At 38.7% G+C, this 15,068-nt stretch overlaps 1 protein-coding gene and 1 non-coding gene across 2 annotated transcripts in view; both read right to left on the reverse strand.

Moving 5' to 3' along the window:
• The window catches only part of OTUD7A (OTU deubiquitinase 7A), a 386,234-nt gene that overhangs the window by 223,027 nt on the left and 148,139 nt on the right, over positions 1-15,068 (reverse strand). The gene's annotated exons all lie outside the window — the stretch shown is intronic.
• Positions 8,423-8,528, reverse strand: LOC121042612 (U6 spliceosomal RNA). Its single transcript, XR_005796328.1, has one exon. It is a non-coding gene; the product is annotated as a U6 spliceosomal RNA (small nuclear RNA).

Below are 15,068 nucleotides of genomic sequence, written 5' to 3' on the forward strand. Positions count from 1 at the left end.
CTTCTAAACTTTCTCCTAATATTTGTATAATATGACTTTTTACCCTACATTTGGATTTAAAATCCATCTGGAATTTACTCATCTACATGACATATTGTTGGCATCTAATTCTATTTTCTTCCAACATCATTAAGACAATATTTATTAAATATGACATCTTTTCCTGCTGAGTTATAAGACATCTATACTTCAATCTGCTTGTATAATAGCTACTCTCTTTCAGTGATATTTATTTTATTTTTCATTTTGGTGCCTGTGCTCTATTCTTTTGTCTAGTATAAACTATGCGATACTTTAAGTATATGACATAAGTCCCTTCTTCTTATTCTTTTTCAAGCACTTCTTGCTGATATTTATGAGTTAAAAAAATCTAGGGTGCTTGGGGTGCCTGGGTGGCTTAGTTTGTTGACTGTCCGACTCTGGCTCAGGTCATGGTCTCACAGTTTGTGAGTTTGAGTCCCGTGTCAGGTTCTGTGATAACATCTCAGAGCCTGAAGCCTGTTTCAGATTCTTTGTCTCCTTCTCTCTCTACTCCTCCTCCGTGCGTGCGCGTGCTCTCTCTCTCTCTCAAAACTAAACATTATTTTTTTTTAAATCTAGGGTACTGATATCAAAACTGTGTATTAAACTTATACATTAATTTCAAAAGGATTCGTGTCTTCAAATTTAGTTTCCCCACCCATGAGAGTGTGTATATTTATTATTATATAGAGTTTTGAGTCCTTTAATTAAAAACTCATACTTCTTGCTCTTGGTATGCATTTCTATGGCAAAATACAAATAAAATATACACAAAGTAGAAAAGAAGACTTGGAAAAATTATTAGTTGGAAAAAAATTAGACTTCCTAATGTACAAAAACCTTATACAGTTGATAGAAAACAACAGTCAGAGGACAGTGGGTAAAAGCCACTGTTTTAAAATAGGGATGGGGTATAGCTGATGAAGGTAAGAGGGAATGCACCACCTAACGCACATCACAAGCAGTGAAAGAAATGCAAAGCAAAACAAAGTACTTTTTTTTCCCTGATGAGATTTGTAAAACTTAAGAAGAATCTCTAACACTGAGTGGTAGAGAAGATGTGCACCTCTCACATTACTGGTGGAAACATAAATTGAAAAAGAATGTGCCAGCATATACAAAGCATCAAAATGCATATGCCCTTTGAATCATATTTTTAAGATTTTATTCTACAGAAGAGCTGTAATACAGAAAAGACTTTGCCACCCCCAGCATTATTTGTGACAGCAAAAGTCTAAACATTATCCATAGGGGAATATTGGGATAAATTTTGCTATAGCCACACTATATTGTAATAAGCATGTAATTTCTTCCTTAAATCATTTCCTTTGCAGCATTCCCCTTTAAGGCTGACTTACATTCAGAATCAAAGAAGTCCCCCACCAGCTCTGAGTCTCAATGCTTGATTTTCTTAATTCCTTTAGTAAGAATGCAGTCTTGAGATCCATGCTTAGTAGAGACAGGGAAAGCAATCAAGTAATTGTCTGAATTCCAACAGTAGAGCTTTCCAAGACCCTTTGAAGGAAACCTACATCATCAACTAAAGAGAACTTTACTGTCTGCCAGGGACAGGAAGGCCTCAAGATTTCAAGATGAAGGAGTGGAAAGTCCATTACTTCCAGTGACTCTGGTAGAGAAAGTTGGGGGAGGGGCACTGTGTGGTACAGGCATCCTGTGCTCTTTCTGGGCCAAAGAATCGGGTAAACAGGAATGTCAGGGAAATTGAGGAGGAGGTAAAAGCAATGGTGGTATGAAAATGATACTTTGGTCCTTTTGTGACTGTGGGAGAACACCTGTCAGAAACTAAGTAGAATGCAACAGTATAAGGGGGTTATGCAGAAGGACATTCAGAAGAGAGAGAGTGAAGGGGAGGGGGAGACAGAGAGAGAGGGATACAGAGCAAGGGGAGAGAGGGAAAGAGAGAGAGAGAGAGAGAGGGGGGAAGAGACAGAGAGGTAGGGAGGCGAAGGGAGACAGAGGCCAAAAGAGAGATTATAGATTGACACACGAGTATATATTCATTTATAATAAAAATAAGGAATAAAAATGTTATGAGTCATAAGCTTTTGAGTGACAGGATTATAGATAACTGTTACCATCTTTGTTCTTTTATGTGTTTTCTGAATTTTCCCTAAAAGTCATATACCACTTTTGTAATCAGAAAAACAGACATTAAAACAAACAAACAAACAAGACATTAAAGCATTTAAATCCTTTCTGCTTTCATCGCAGAGAAGGTTTTTTTTTTTTTTTTCCTGAATAAGGCTGCAACCAAACCAGGTGAATAATCACAAACCTAAATCCACACCTGAATATGTGCCCCAGATAAACATCTTGAGAAACCAGTACCTGCAAATGAGGTGCCAAGATTTGAACTTTATTAAGCTGCACTGTAATGGGAATGTATGCCTGAAAAGTGGGATCTTGTTCTCAGAGAACTAGATTCCCACCACATAGGAGGGAGGACTGTCACCCCTCCATCTATAGTGCCCCTGGAGTGGCCTCCAACAATGCATGACAAGTCCTCAGGCAGCAGAGAGACTGGAGAAAGAAATCAAAGGATAAGACTAACATCTGGGCAGTAAGAAAGAAAGAAGGACCTTCCCCACTTTGTGGTTTGGGGTCCCAAGAAGCTCAGCTTTTGTGGGAGGTAATATTACAGAAAATCCCTGGGTTTACTCCTTGGGCTGCAGACTAGCCACCCCTGTCTTGATAAATAGTAGGCTGTCCTGGTTGTGGCCTTGTAAACAACTGAAAAAGAGAAACACACAAATGAACAATATGTAGTTATCTCTGTAAAATCCTTTGTTTACTCCTTTGATCTAATTAACATGAGGAAATAGGGCTTAACATGAAAAAGCTTAAAGATGAAAAAGGAACCTCAAATGAGGCATTTGACCACCATACTTGCTGCAGAGTACTGGTTAGCAAGTGAAGTCTTCAGTGTCAGAACAAGAGAGTACTGATTACAATGATAAGGCTGCCCTGGATCACACCCAGCCTGTAAGGATGAAATAAAATTTGAAATAAAATTATTTATTTATTTATTTATTTTTAATTTTTAAAAATGTTTTATTCAGTTTTGAGAGACAGGGAGAGAGAAAGAGAGAGAGACAGAGTATGAGCAGGGGAGGGGCAGAAAGAGGGAGACACAGAATCCAAAGCAGGCCCCAGGCTCTGAGCTGTCAGCACAGAGCCTAACATAGGGCTCAAACTCATGAACCACAAGATCATGATGAGAGCTGAAGTTGGACACTTACCTGATTGAGCCACCCAGGCATCCGTGAAATAAAATAATTTAACAAAGTGAGATTCCAGTTCTAGGAAAAGACGGACTAGACACACTGTCACTATTCTCATTACTAAAAACAGCTTAAAACTCTGGGCTTAATATACTAAAACAAAGAAAAAAACAGACAAAAGCAATAAACAAACAAGCCTAGGAAGACTGAAAGGTGGAGAGTGAAAGGCAGACTGGCTAGGGACCCTGAGACTTGGTGAACAACACAATGGGGAGGTCCCTGGGTTTCCTTTATGTGTAATATATCCTGGACTACGTGCTGGACAAGCCAGCAACTTGGCTATGCCAATAGACACTCTCAAAAACAGCCTGCTCTCTCTGGCCAAAGGACAAGGAAAGAAGCAACCTACCAGGATGGAAAAATTTTATGCAATGGACCAAATACCATGGAAAAAAACTGTGACTCCACCCCACTCCTGAGTGGGGAGCCTAGACTTCTACCCTTGTTGGGCTGAAATGAGACACTCATTTCCTTTCTCCCCAAGAGTGGTATCAGAGCAAGCCAAGAGGGCAGGCAGGACTTTCATCCTTGCTTGGTGGTAAGAAGACCCTCTCGGCTCACACTGTCAGCATAGCTATACGGGGAGGCTGGGATTCCATCCCTATCCAAAAGTAACAAAGCATTCTTCTCTTCTCCACCTAAGTAGTATCTGTAGAGATGAAGTAGGGAATATTATGAGGGATTCCCTCCTCTGCCCAGCCATGATAGTAGCAGCTGAAGCCCAATAGGAAACCTGAAATTCCACCCCAGCTCAACAGTTATAACAGTTTTATTCCCTCCTCGCTTCTCCAGGGTGTCCATGGAGGTGGAATGGGGAACTTTGTCTTCCATTCCCACCTGGAAATAACGAGGTAGCACATTATTTCCTCTGTCAGACTATTGTCCAAGGAGGACTGCCAAAACATAAATTTTAAATAGGATTCAGAATCTCATAACATAATATATAGGGTATAATTGAAAATCACTCATCACACAAAGAACCAGGAAAATCTCAACTTGAATGAGAAAAGACAGTAGATGCCAATACCTATGTGACACAGATGGAATTCTCTGACAGACGTTTTAAAGCAAATATCATACAAATGCTCAATTATAAGCATCCTTGAAACAAATGAGAAAGTAGAAAGTCTCAGTAAAGAAATAGAAGGTATAAAAAAATAATTGAAATTTAAAACTGAAAAATACAACAACCTAAATGAAAAACTTACTGGATAGGCTCAACAGCAAAATGAATAGGACAGAGGAAAGAATCATTGAACTTAAACACAGAACAATAGATATTACCCAATTTGAACAACAGAAAGAAAATAGAAAAAAATTACCAACCTCAGGGACATGCGCATATAGCACAAGATATAAAATTTGCATCATCAAAGTCTCAGAAGGAGAGGAGAAAGAATCTGGAGCTGAAAAGTATTTGTAGAAAGAATTTCTTAAAACTTCCCAAATTTGGAAACAAATATAAACCTGCAGAATCAAGAGGTTGAGCAAACCTGAAGTTTTATAAATCCAAAAAACAATCTATGCCAAACACAAAATAATCAAACTTCTAGGAACTAAAGCAAAGAGAAAATATTTTTTAAAATTTATTTATTTATTTATTTATTTATTTATTTATTTATTTAGAGAATGAATCCCAAGCAGCCTCTGCACTGTGAGCACACAGCTGAACACAGGGCTCAATCTCACAAACCATGAGATCATGACCTGAGCCAAAATCCAGAGTCAGACGCTTAAGTGACTGAGCCACCTATGCATCCCAAAGAAATAATCTTGAAAGCTAAGTGGGGGAAATCACCTAATAGTGGAACAATAATTCAAGTGACAATGGACTTCTCAGAAACCACAAAGACTAGAAGGAAGTGGAATAACATTTGTCAAAAGCTAAAAGGAAAGAAATGTCAACCCAGAGTTCTATATCCAGCAAACATACTCATCAGAACTGAAGGGGAAATTAGGACATCTTGGATGAATAAAAGCCTAAGAGAATTTATCACTAGCAAACCTACCTAGAAGAAAGGCCAAGGAATTTCTTAAAATGGAAAAGAAATAACAAACAACAAGAACAACAACAAAAACAACAAAACCCTCCCAAAACTTGGAACATCAGGAAGTACAGAAAAACAATGGAAAGAGTAAAAATTTGAGTAATACAAGACATCGTCATTCTTTTCTAAGTTATATTTAATGGTTTAAGCAAAAATTGTTAACATTGTCTGATGTGATTCTCAAAGTACTACATAGAAGAAATATTTAAGGTAATTGTAAATAAGAGAAGGTAAAGGCACTTAAAAGGAGGTAAAGTATCTATATTTTATTCAAATTGATAAAATATTAACATCAGTATACTGTGTGCATTACTTTTATACAATGCAATACTTAGAGAAATTATGGAAAAAAACAAAACAAAACAAAGAACTGAACTCATACTGTGTGTTCTATGACCACAGTGGAATCAAAATTGGAAGTCAATAATAGAAAAAAATTTCAAAAACACTTCAAATACTTGGAAACTGAACAACAGACTTCTAAATAATCTATGGATTAAAGAGGAAGTCTCAAGAGAAATTAGAAAACATATTCAATTGAAAGAAAATAAAAACACAACATATCAAAATATGTAAGACACAGCTAAAGTACTGTTAAAACGTAAATTGACAGCACCATTTTTACATTAGAATAGAATAAAAGCCTCAAATCAATAATCTAAGCTCCCACTTTATGAAACTAGCAATATAAACACACAGCCAGTTAAAAAAGGAAGAAAATAATAAAGAGCAAAAATGAAATTAAAAACAGCAAAACAATGGAGAACAATCAGTAAAACAAAAAGCTGGTTCTAGCAAAAGTGACAAAGGAGAAAAGATACAAATTACCTATAACAAGAATGAAACAGAATATTGCTGCATATTCTCAGACACCAAAAGTATAACATGGGAACATTACAAACAAGTGTATACACATAAACTTGGTCACTTAGATGAAATGGATCAATCTCTTGAAAAGGAAAAACTTTTACAACTCACTCAATATGATAGATAGATAATTTGAATATTCCCCTATTAAAGAAATTTAATTGCAATTTAAATCTTCCTAATGAGAAATCTCCAAGCTCATACTGTTTCTGAAGAATTTTGAAGAATAACACGTTTAAAAAAAGAATGCCAATTCTATACAAGCTCTTCCAGAAAAGAGAAGAATAAATAACACTTTTCAATTAAATTAACAAGGCCACTATCACCTTAATACCAAAATCTGAGAGATGCAGTATATAAAAAAGTAAATTGTATTCTTAATAAACACAAATATTATTTATATATCATAAATATTATATGAATAAGTATAATAAATAATATAAACCCTACTTGGTCATGGTATAAAATTATATATGTGTATGTATGAAATTATATACATAAAAAAACAAGTCAGATTTATTCCAGGGATGCAAGAATGGTTCAATATTTAAAAATTTATCAATGTAATTTTACCATATTAATAGGCTAAAGAAGACAAATCCCACAATTATATCATTCATGATAAAAAACTTTCAGGGGCGCCTGGGTGGCTCAGTCAGTTGGGCGTCCGACTTCAGCTCAGGTCATGATCTCGAGGTCTGTGAGTTTGAGCCCCGCATCAGGCTCTGTGCTGACAGCTCAGAGCCTGGAGCCTGTTTCAGATTCTGTGTCTCCCTCTCTCTCTGACCCTCCCCTGTTCATGCTCTGTCTCTCTCTGTCTCAAAAATAAATAAAGGTTAAAAAAAACTTAAAAAAAACCCTTTCAGAACATTAGGAATCAAGGGGAATTTCTTCAACTTGATACAAAATGATGCAAAAATACTATAGCTAACATAGTTAATGGTGAAGGACTGAGTGTTTTCCAACTATGATTAGGGTCAAGGCAAGGATGTTTGCTCTCACTATGTTATTCAACATACTACTGGAAGTGCTAGCCAGAGCAGTAAGACAAGAAAGGAAATAAAAGACATACAGATTGGAAAGGGAGAAATAAACTGTTACTCTTTGCAGATAAGATAAAAGTCTACATAGAAAATCCTTCAAAGAAGTTACAAAAGATTCCTAGAATAGGAGAATTCAGCAAGTTCACAGGATACAAGATCAATATACAAAAATAAACTGTTATTCCTATACACTAGTAATGAACCCATGAACACTGAAATTAAATATACAATACCATTTGCAATTACTCTGTAAACTGATGGAATACTTAGGTATAAATCTAACAAAATGTGTATAGGACTTATATGCTTAAACTATAAAACACGCATGAAATAAATAAAAGAAGATCTAAATAAATGGAGAGACATATTGTGTTCATGGACTGGAAAACTCAACATTGCAAAGATGTCTCCCTAAAATGATGTATAGGTTTAATGCAATTCCTATAAAAACTCCAGTAAGATTTTTGTAGATATAGACAATGTATTATATAATTGATATGCAAAGACGAAGAAACTAGAAGATCTAAATAATTTTTAAAAATAAAAATAATGTGGTATTAATCACTCTAGCTGAATTTCAGACTTACTACACAGCTTAGTTTATTATATGGCTACATAGATCAATAATACAGAATAGAAAACCCAGAAATAAACCTACAGAGGTATGACCAATTGATTTTTTTTTTTTTGCTTTGGTTGCATTTTTTAACAGATTTATTGAGATATAATTCATGTGCCATACAATTATCCCATTTAAAGTGTACAATGTGGGGTGCTTGGGTGGCTCAGTTGGTTAAGTGTCCAACTCTTGATTTTGGCTCAGGTTATGATCTCTTGGTTCATGAGATTGAACCCTGCATTGGACTCTGTGCTGATAGTGCAGAACCTGCTTGGGATTCTCTCCTTTTCTCTTTCCCCTTTCCCCACTTGCGTGTGTGTGTGTGTGTGTGTGTGTGTGTGTGTGTGTGTGTGTGCCTTCTTTCTCTGTCTCTCAAAATAAATAAACATTAAAAAATAAAGCTTACAATTCAGTGATTATTATAATATTATATTATTAAGTTTTTAAAATTGTGGAAATGTATATGTAACATAAAATCTGCCATTGTAACTGTTTTTTAAGTGTGCAGTTCAGTGGCATTTCAAAAATTAGGAACATTTCACGAATTTGCATGTCATTCTTGCTCATGGTCTATAGTAATTTCTCTGCATCACTCCTATTTTTGTACATGTACTCCCAAAGTGGGTACTGGCCAAGTGATTTTTGATAAAAGTATAAAAGTAAATCAATGGAGTAAAGGCAATCTTTTCAGCAAATGGTATCATTTGCTGATTATATACCCATCAGCAAAAAAAAAAAAAAAGCCAAAACAAAACAAAAAAACCTCAATCTCATATTTTATACAAAATAAAGTAAAAACAGATTATAGATCCATATGTAAAACACACACCTATCAAGTCTTTAGAAGAAAAAATAGGAGAAAATCTTTGGGTTGTAGGGCTTGGTGACAAATCAAAAGCAAAATCCATAAATTGGACTTTATTGAAATTAAAGCTCTTGGCTCTGTGAAGGACCCTGTTAAGAAGGTGAAATGGCGAGCTGGGAGAAAAGGTTTGCAAACCACATTACCGACAAACAATTCCTATCTAGAAAATATAAAGAATCTCATCATTCAATTCTAAAAGACAAACAATCCAATTAGAACGTGGGCAAAAGCCCTGAAGAGGCCATATATAAAGAAAGGCTTTTATCTCTGCTACTGTAGCCAGTATGTAAATGGAGCACAACTTGATTCAACAACAGCACCCCAGGCCCTGCAGCAGGGGAGCTTTGTGGATGCAATTCAGAAAAGACTGCAGAGAAGGACGCCAATAAGGGACCAAGGTCAAGGAGGCTTATACACTAGGCCTTCGTCAGCAAGTGCTACGCAGAGAGACCAGGAGACTTCACAGAGATATGGGAAGAGATTCACACTAACCTTATGAACCAGGTATAACTGATAGGGGCAGAAAAAGCCAGTCCCAGCTGCTTTAAGTGCTTAACTCTGAACTTGAGCCAATTTGGGCTGACAGACATTTTTTGCAGTTATGGCATCTGTTTTCCAAGAGTGCTGCATGGGATGAACAAGGTCCCTGGTGGTCTCAAGTGCTCAAGTCATGGATTCCATGATGTGTATTAATGAGTGTTTTGTAGCAGTGCTGTGCCAGGCACTGGGGAGAAAGACAAGGTGTTCTTGCTCGCCTGTGTTGGCAGGTTGTCGAGAGTTTAGCTCAGCTACTTCATGGCACTGGCATACATTTTGTGTGGTCAAATGGCCTGCAGGGCCCTTAAATGACACCAGCCCCCTCATGCAAGCACATCCCCTAAATAGCAGCCTGCAGAATTATAAGCAAATATAAGTTCCTGATATGAGTTCTCCAACAGCCCTTGTGAGAGTCTCTGCCATCTCATAGGGCTTCCCCTTTGCGTGCTCCTTAAGTAAGACCCTTGTGAAACTTAACAAAGCCCTGCTTTTTTTTTTTTTTTTTTTTTTTTGGTCTGAATTGAACAATCTGGCCTTATTCCAGCATTCCCTGAAGCATTCCATCCACAGACTCTAATATGAAGGCATGAGCCCCATGCCATTTTCTCTTTATCTGCACCCTTGCTTGACCTCCCCTTTTTGCCCCCAGGGGCATCATGTACTTCCTTCAGGACCTGCAAGTAATAAACTCTATTTCATTTTCTTGTGTGGTCTTTTGTTGAACTGCAACTGACCATCTGCCATGCTTGGCCTCTGCTTAGCAAATGTTAATTTAACAAGAATAAAACCATAACACAGTTAAATAAGGGATAAAGAGTTAAAACTGCCAGAAGCACCTCTAGAGAAGGGTGAATACAAAAAAGGGTCAGACAATGACAAACACCTCAATGCAGAAGGGTGTGGTGAGCAAGGCAGAGGTGCCCCTCTGGAAATCCATCTTGAGTTAGGAAGGGGGCGTCATAGTGAACATGGGACTACATGCCTGGTCAGCTTGGTACTTCCTTCCACAGACCCCCAAATGAGCTGGCATCACACGGGAGTAGTACTTGTGTATTAACCATCTTTTATTTTCTATATTTGATGATTTGACATCTTGGGGCCTTGATAACCCTAAAGGGAGAGCTCTTCCCAGAGTTAGCCAATTCCTAGAGATAGTAAAGAACTCACCCCTAAGCATGGCTTTCATATACAAAACAACAAATCTAGGGCCCACACCCTAAACACCTTCACTATGGAGGACTCTTCAAGCCACTATCCACCTGCCCTAAATACCCAGGACCAAGTACTAGATGACTAGGGACAGTCCCTATGCTCCAGAGACCACTGGAATTAGTCACATTAGCCAATCCTAACCCCGCTCACCCTGCCTTACCCATCACTTCCCATGGAAATGACAATAAATCCTCTTGCCCACATTTTACCCTCATTCCCTGTGCTTCCTGACCAACCTGAGGCTCCCTGTGGCATGGTATGCCCCCACTTCTTGGGAACTGTGATTAAGAAACTATTTTTCGATTGACAATCATTTCCTGATCTGTTGGCCTTACTATGTCTCAAACTTTCTATTAACACACTATATTCTAAAGCAATTTGTACTTGAGATTATGACTAGTTAAACTTCACACATTCAGCCTCTTTTTCTGTAACATGATTCCATTCTTCATATCAAGACTTTTCTGGATGCTCCATCAAGTTAAAGGGGATCCTTTAGAATACTGATAATGAAATTGAGCCAACTCCCCAGACTCATTCCAGAGTGTGCTGAGAAAGTTAGTGCCCCCACCTTAGAGAGTGAAGCTCTGTGGGTCCAAGTCCTGCCTGGTATGCAGGGTGAGACCATCAGGAGTGGGGAGGAGTGGGGGATTATACTAGGTCCAGATCAGAGTTTGGGGATGTTGAGTATTCTACCCATTCTGTTTATGATTCAGATGAGGTCACACACAGAGCAGGAGTGCTGATGTGACCAAGACAGAATGAGAATGAGCAGTGATGAAATGAGCCTCATGCTAAATGTTCACTGACTGGTTCATGAGCTGACAAAAGCTTGATTACCCAAAGCAATAGTGGGACATGTCCATCATTTCATTCATCATATGAAAAAGGCTGATTTTCCAGCAAGTCTTTGACTTGAAGGGGATGTGAGGTGCATTGCAGGCTCTCAGTCCTTCAGGGTATAGACCAGGGTGACATCATAGCTTTGTCTACACTCCTCGCTTCAGCTGGTCTCCTGGAGCTGGCTCCACACGACAAGCAGTGCAGGGTCTCTGGCTATGACATGCTGCTGTGTCTGAGCTTCTCACTTTCCTTCCTGTGCTTTAAAGCACATTGCCCCATCCTAAATCTACCCTGCTCAAAATTGTTTTCCTTCCTTTTTTCTCCCTCTCTCTCTCTTGCCTTACTTTCCTTTTTATCACTAATCTCCATAATTCTGCCAACTTCACTTGCTATAAATCACTTTGAAGTCACCAGGTTCTCCAGGGGGAATGAAATCTAAATTGCATGATGGTATCTGTAATACCTACAAGAGCCCTGAAAAATACAACCCCAAGAATGGGAAAGCTTTTACCTCCCTAACACTTCTTAGAGTGAGGTGTTTTTTTTTCCTAGCAAAGTTGCAAAACTCCACTAATTTTAAGTCTGAGAATTGATTCCCTGGTTTGCACTGAGGTTCAAAGGATATTGTGAGAATACACATTTGAGATAACAGGGGATAATGCATTTTGTTTGTGTCATCTCAGATTGGGGTCCATTGGCTTGTTCTTGGAAGCTCTCCCTGTGGGTAAACTCTGAGTGGCTGGGAGGCGATGGACCAGGACAGAAGCCCCAAAGGGGATTTTTTTCCTCAGTCCTATTTCCTGGGCAAAGACTTTCTGAGCACTTACAAAAGTGTGTCAAGGAAGTACAGCTATGCAGCAGGGCACAGGGTGGTGTTCTGCCCTGGAGGTCGGTCTGGGGCAGCCCACACAGGTCCAACTGGCAGTGCTAAGTAGGAAGTTAGCCGCCCAGGTAAAGACTCTGGGAAACTGAATGAGCATGATGTGGGGAATCTAATCAAAATGCAACTTAATTTTTGTCTCCTTGACCTCCTATATTCAGGAGGGAATTTAGCTGGGGGAATTCAGAAGAGTTTTCTTTCCACTGAATGAGAATCTGCTATACCCCCCTGACTTATAAACATAGTCCAGATCATAAATGGAATGTATTGTGTCCACTGAGTTAATCACACCTCCATCTCTCAATATTCATTTAAGGTACCTTCTCCTCCAGCCCCTCTAAATCTGGGCTGGGGGATCCTGCCTGCTATAAAGGGGGCGAGGCCTGGTATATTTTGATGAATTTCAGGCAGGGGAAGGGAAGTTTTAACTGAGGATTCTCCAGACCCCACCTTATGTCCCTAGGCCTGGCAGAACTTTTCACCAGGAAACATCATTAATAGGGTGAAAGGCAAACCAAAGAAAGAAAAGTTCACTGAAATCCACAGAATCAAGAAAGAAGTTAGTAAGAAATAGCTAATCCAATATAAAAATGGAAAGATATCTGAACACTTCATAAAAGGATACCTGAATGGCCAAGAACCAATGAAAATTTGCTCAACCTCAGTTACCGCAGAAATTAAACTAAAATCGCAATTAGACACCTCCCAGATCTGAAATCACTGAAACAAAATATACCAAGTGTAAGTGAAGATGTGAAGTATCTGGATCCTTCCTCCTGAGCTGGTGAGAGTATAATTGGTTCAACACCTTTGGAAGATACTTGGCAGTATCTACCAAAACTGATCACACATATACCCTATGACCAGCAATTTCAGTACTTGGTATATACTCAACCACAATGTGTACACATGTATACCAAAGCATATGGAAAGAATTTTCATGGCAGCCTTACTCACAGAGCTAAGAACTAGAAGCAACCCAAATGAATACCAATGGTAGGCTGGATGATTTGGTATATATGCACACATGGACGAACAGTATATTAGTAGCACAGTATGAATGAATGACCTATGTTCAATATACTTATCATACAACATACTATAATTCATCACATGAAGTGTACAAATAACCTACAGGTTAGAAGTCACGATAGTGAATAGAGTGGCTAGAGAAAAAAGGAGGTGATGGGTTAAAAACACAGGGGGCAAAATGGATGCAGATAATGAGCTATTTTTTGGTCTGAGTGGTGATTACAAAGGGATATGTGCATTTCTGTATAACTCATGAGGCTGTACATTTTGATGTGTGTTTTTCTGTAGGTATGTTATACTTCAATAAAAATGATGGGCAAGGGGCGCCTGGGTGGCGCAGTCGGTTGAGCGTCCGACTTCAGCCAGGTCACAATCTCGCGGTCCGTGAGTTCGAGCCCCGCGTCAGGCTCTGAGCTGATGGCTCAGAGCCTGGAGCCTGTTTCCGATTCTGTGTCTCCCTCTCTCTCTGCCCCTCCCCCGTTCATGCTCTGTCTCTCTCTGTCCCAAAAATAAATAAATGTTGAAAAAAAAATTAAAAAAAAATGATGGGCAATAAAAATCTGTGGACCATAAAAGAGCCCTTATGTAAACCTAATAAACAGGCTCATGAAGAACTTCTCCAATCCAACTTCCGTTTACACACATTTTTGAAAAACAGCCTTCCTGGCACGTAGCTGGGCATTTGCTAGCATGCTATTGATCATTTCACTCAGTCTGAACACTTTTATCCACATCAGCAAACCACAGTCTGCCCCTTCCTCCAATCCTTTCTCCCCACAGCCAGATAGATCTTTAAAAGATATAAGTTATATCACATAATTCCCTGCTTGAAACTCACCAACAGCCTCCCACTACACTGGAATAAAACCCAAGCTTGCTTCTCAGACTTCAATGTCTTTGTCTTTCAGTACTGCACCATCTGCTGTGCCCACTGCTCCAGGCTTACCTGGCACCAGGGCTGTCCAGGACCAGTGCTTCAGGTCTGTCCCCCACACATGCTGGGTACTTCCCACACCCTTTCCTGCACTTGTGGCTGACTTTGCTGGAAGAGCTTCCACAGCACTTCCCACCCTTTTCCTTGCATTCCAAGAATCTGGTTCAATTTCACCACTGCTGAGAAGCTTTCTTCACTCCCACCCAAAGTGCCCTCCCCATTATTATATTACCGTACCAATTACTACTTCTGGAGAACTAATATAATTTGTAATAACATTATGCAGCCATCCATCCATCTGTCCCTCTATCCTGTGTGTGTTCCCTTTGGAGAATTTAAGTTCTGGGAACTTGCCTGTTTTGTCTCCCCAGGACCTAGCACATAGCACAGTTCAGGGCATGTCAGAGCTACTCAGTAAAAGTATGTTGAAGAAGTAAATGGAAATTATAAAGGCAACTACCTATTCAATCCATTCCTCTGCTTTACACCTGGGCAAAGGTGTTTCCTAAACTCCTGAACTCCAAAGTGAGCATTCAAGACTGCCATTTTGGCAAAACTGTACTGAGGTCTTCCTGGCTCAACAGTGTGCTGCATACAGAGGGTACACTAAGTCACAGACACTGCTCACATTTTAGTGGTATAGTGAGACACAAATAGGTTACTTCAGTTCATACTGGTTTGTAAGGAAACTATATAATTGTAAACAATGTTATGAAAATGAAACCAATCATCTTTCTTTCTTTCTTTTTCTTTCTTTCTTTCTTTCTTTCTTTCTTTCTTTCTTTCTTTCTTTTCTTTCTTTCTTTTTCTTTCTTTCTTTTCTTTCTTTCTTTCTTTCTTTCTTTCTTTCTTTCTTTCTTTCTTT

The sequence above is a fragment of the Herpailurus yagouaroundi genome, unplaced genomic scaffold (assembly GCF_014898765.1).
Source record: "Herpailurus yagouaroundi ecotype Mexico unplaced genomic scaffold, PumYag 185, whole genome shotgun sequence".
NCBI lineage: Eukaryota > Metazoa > Chordata > Mammalia > Carnivora > Felidae > Herpailurus > Herpailurus yagouaroundi.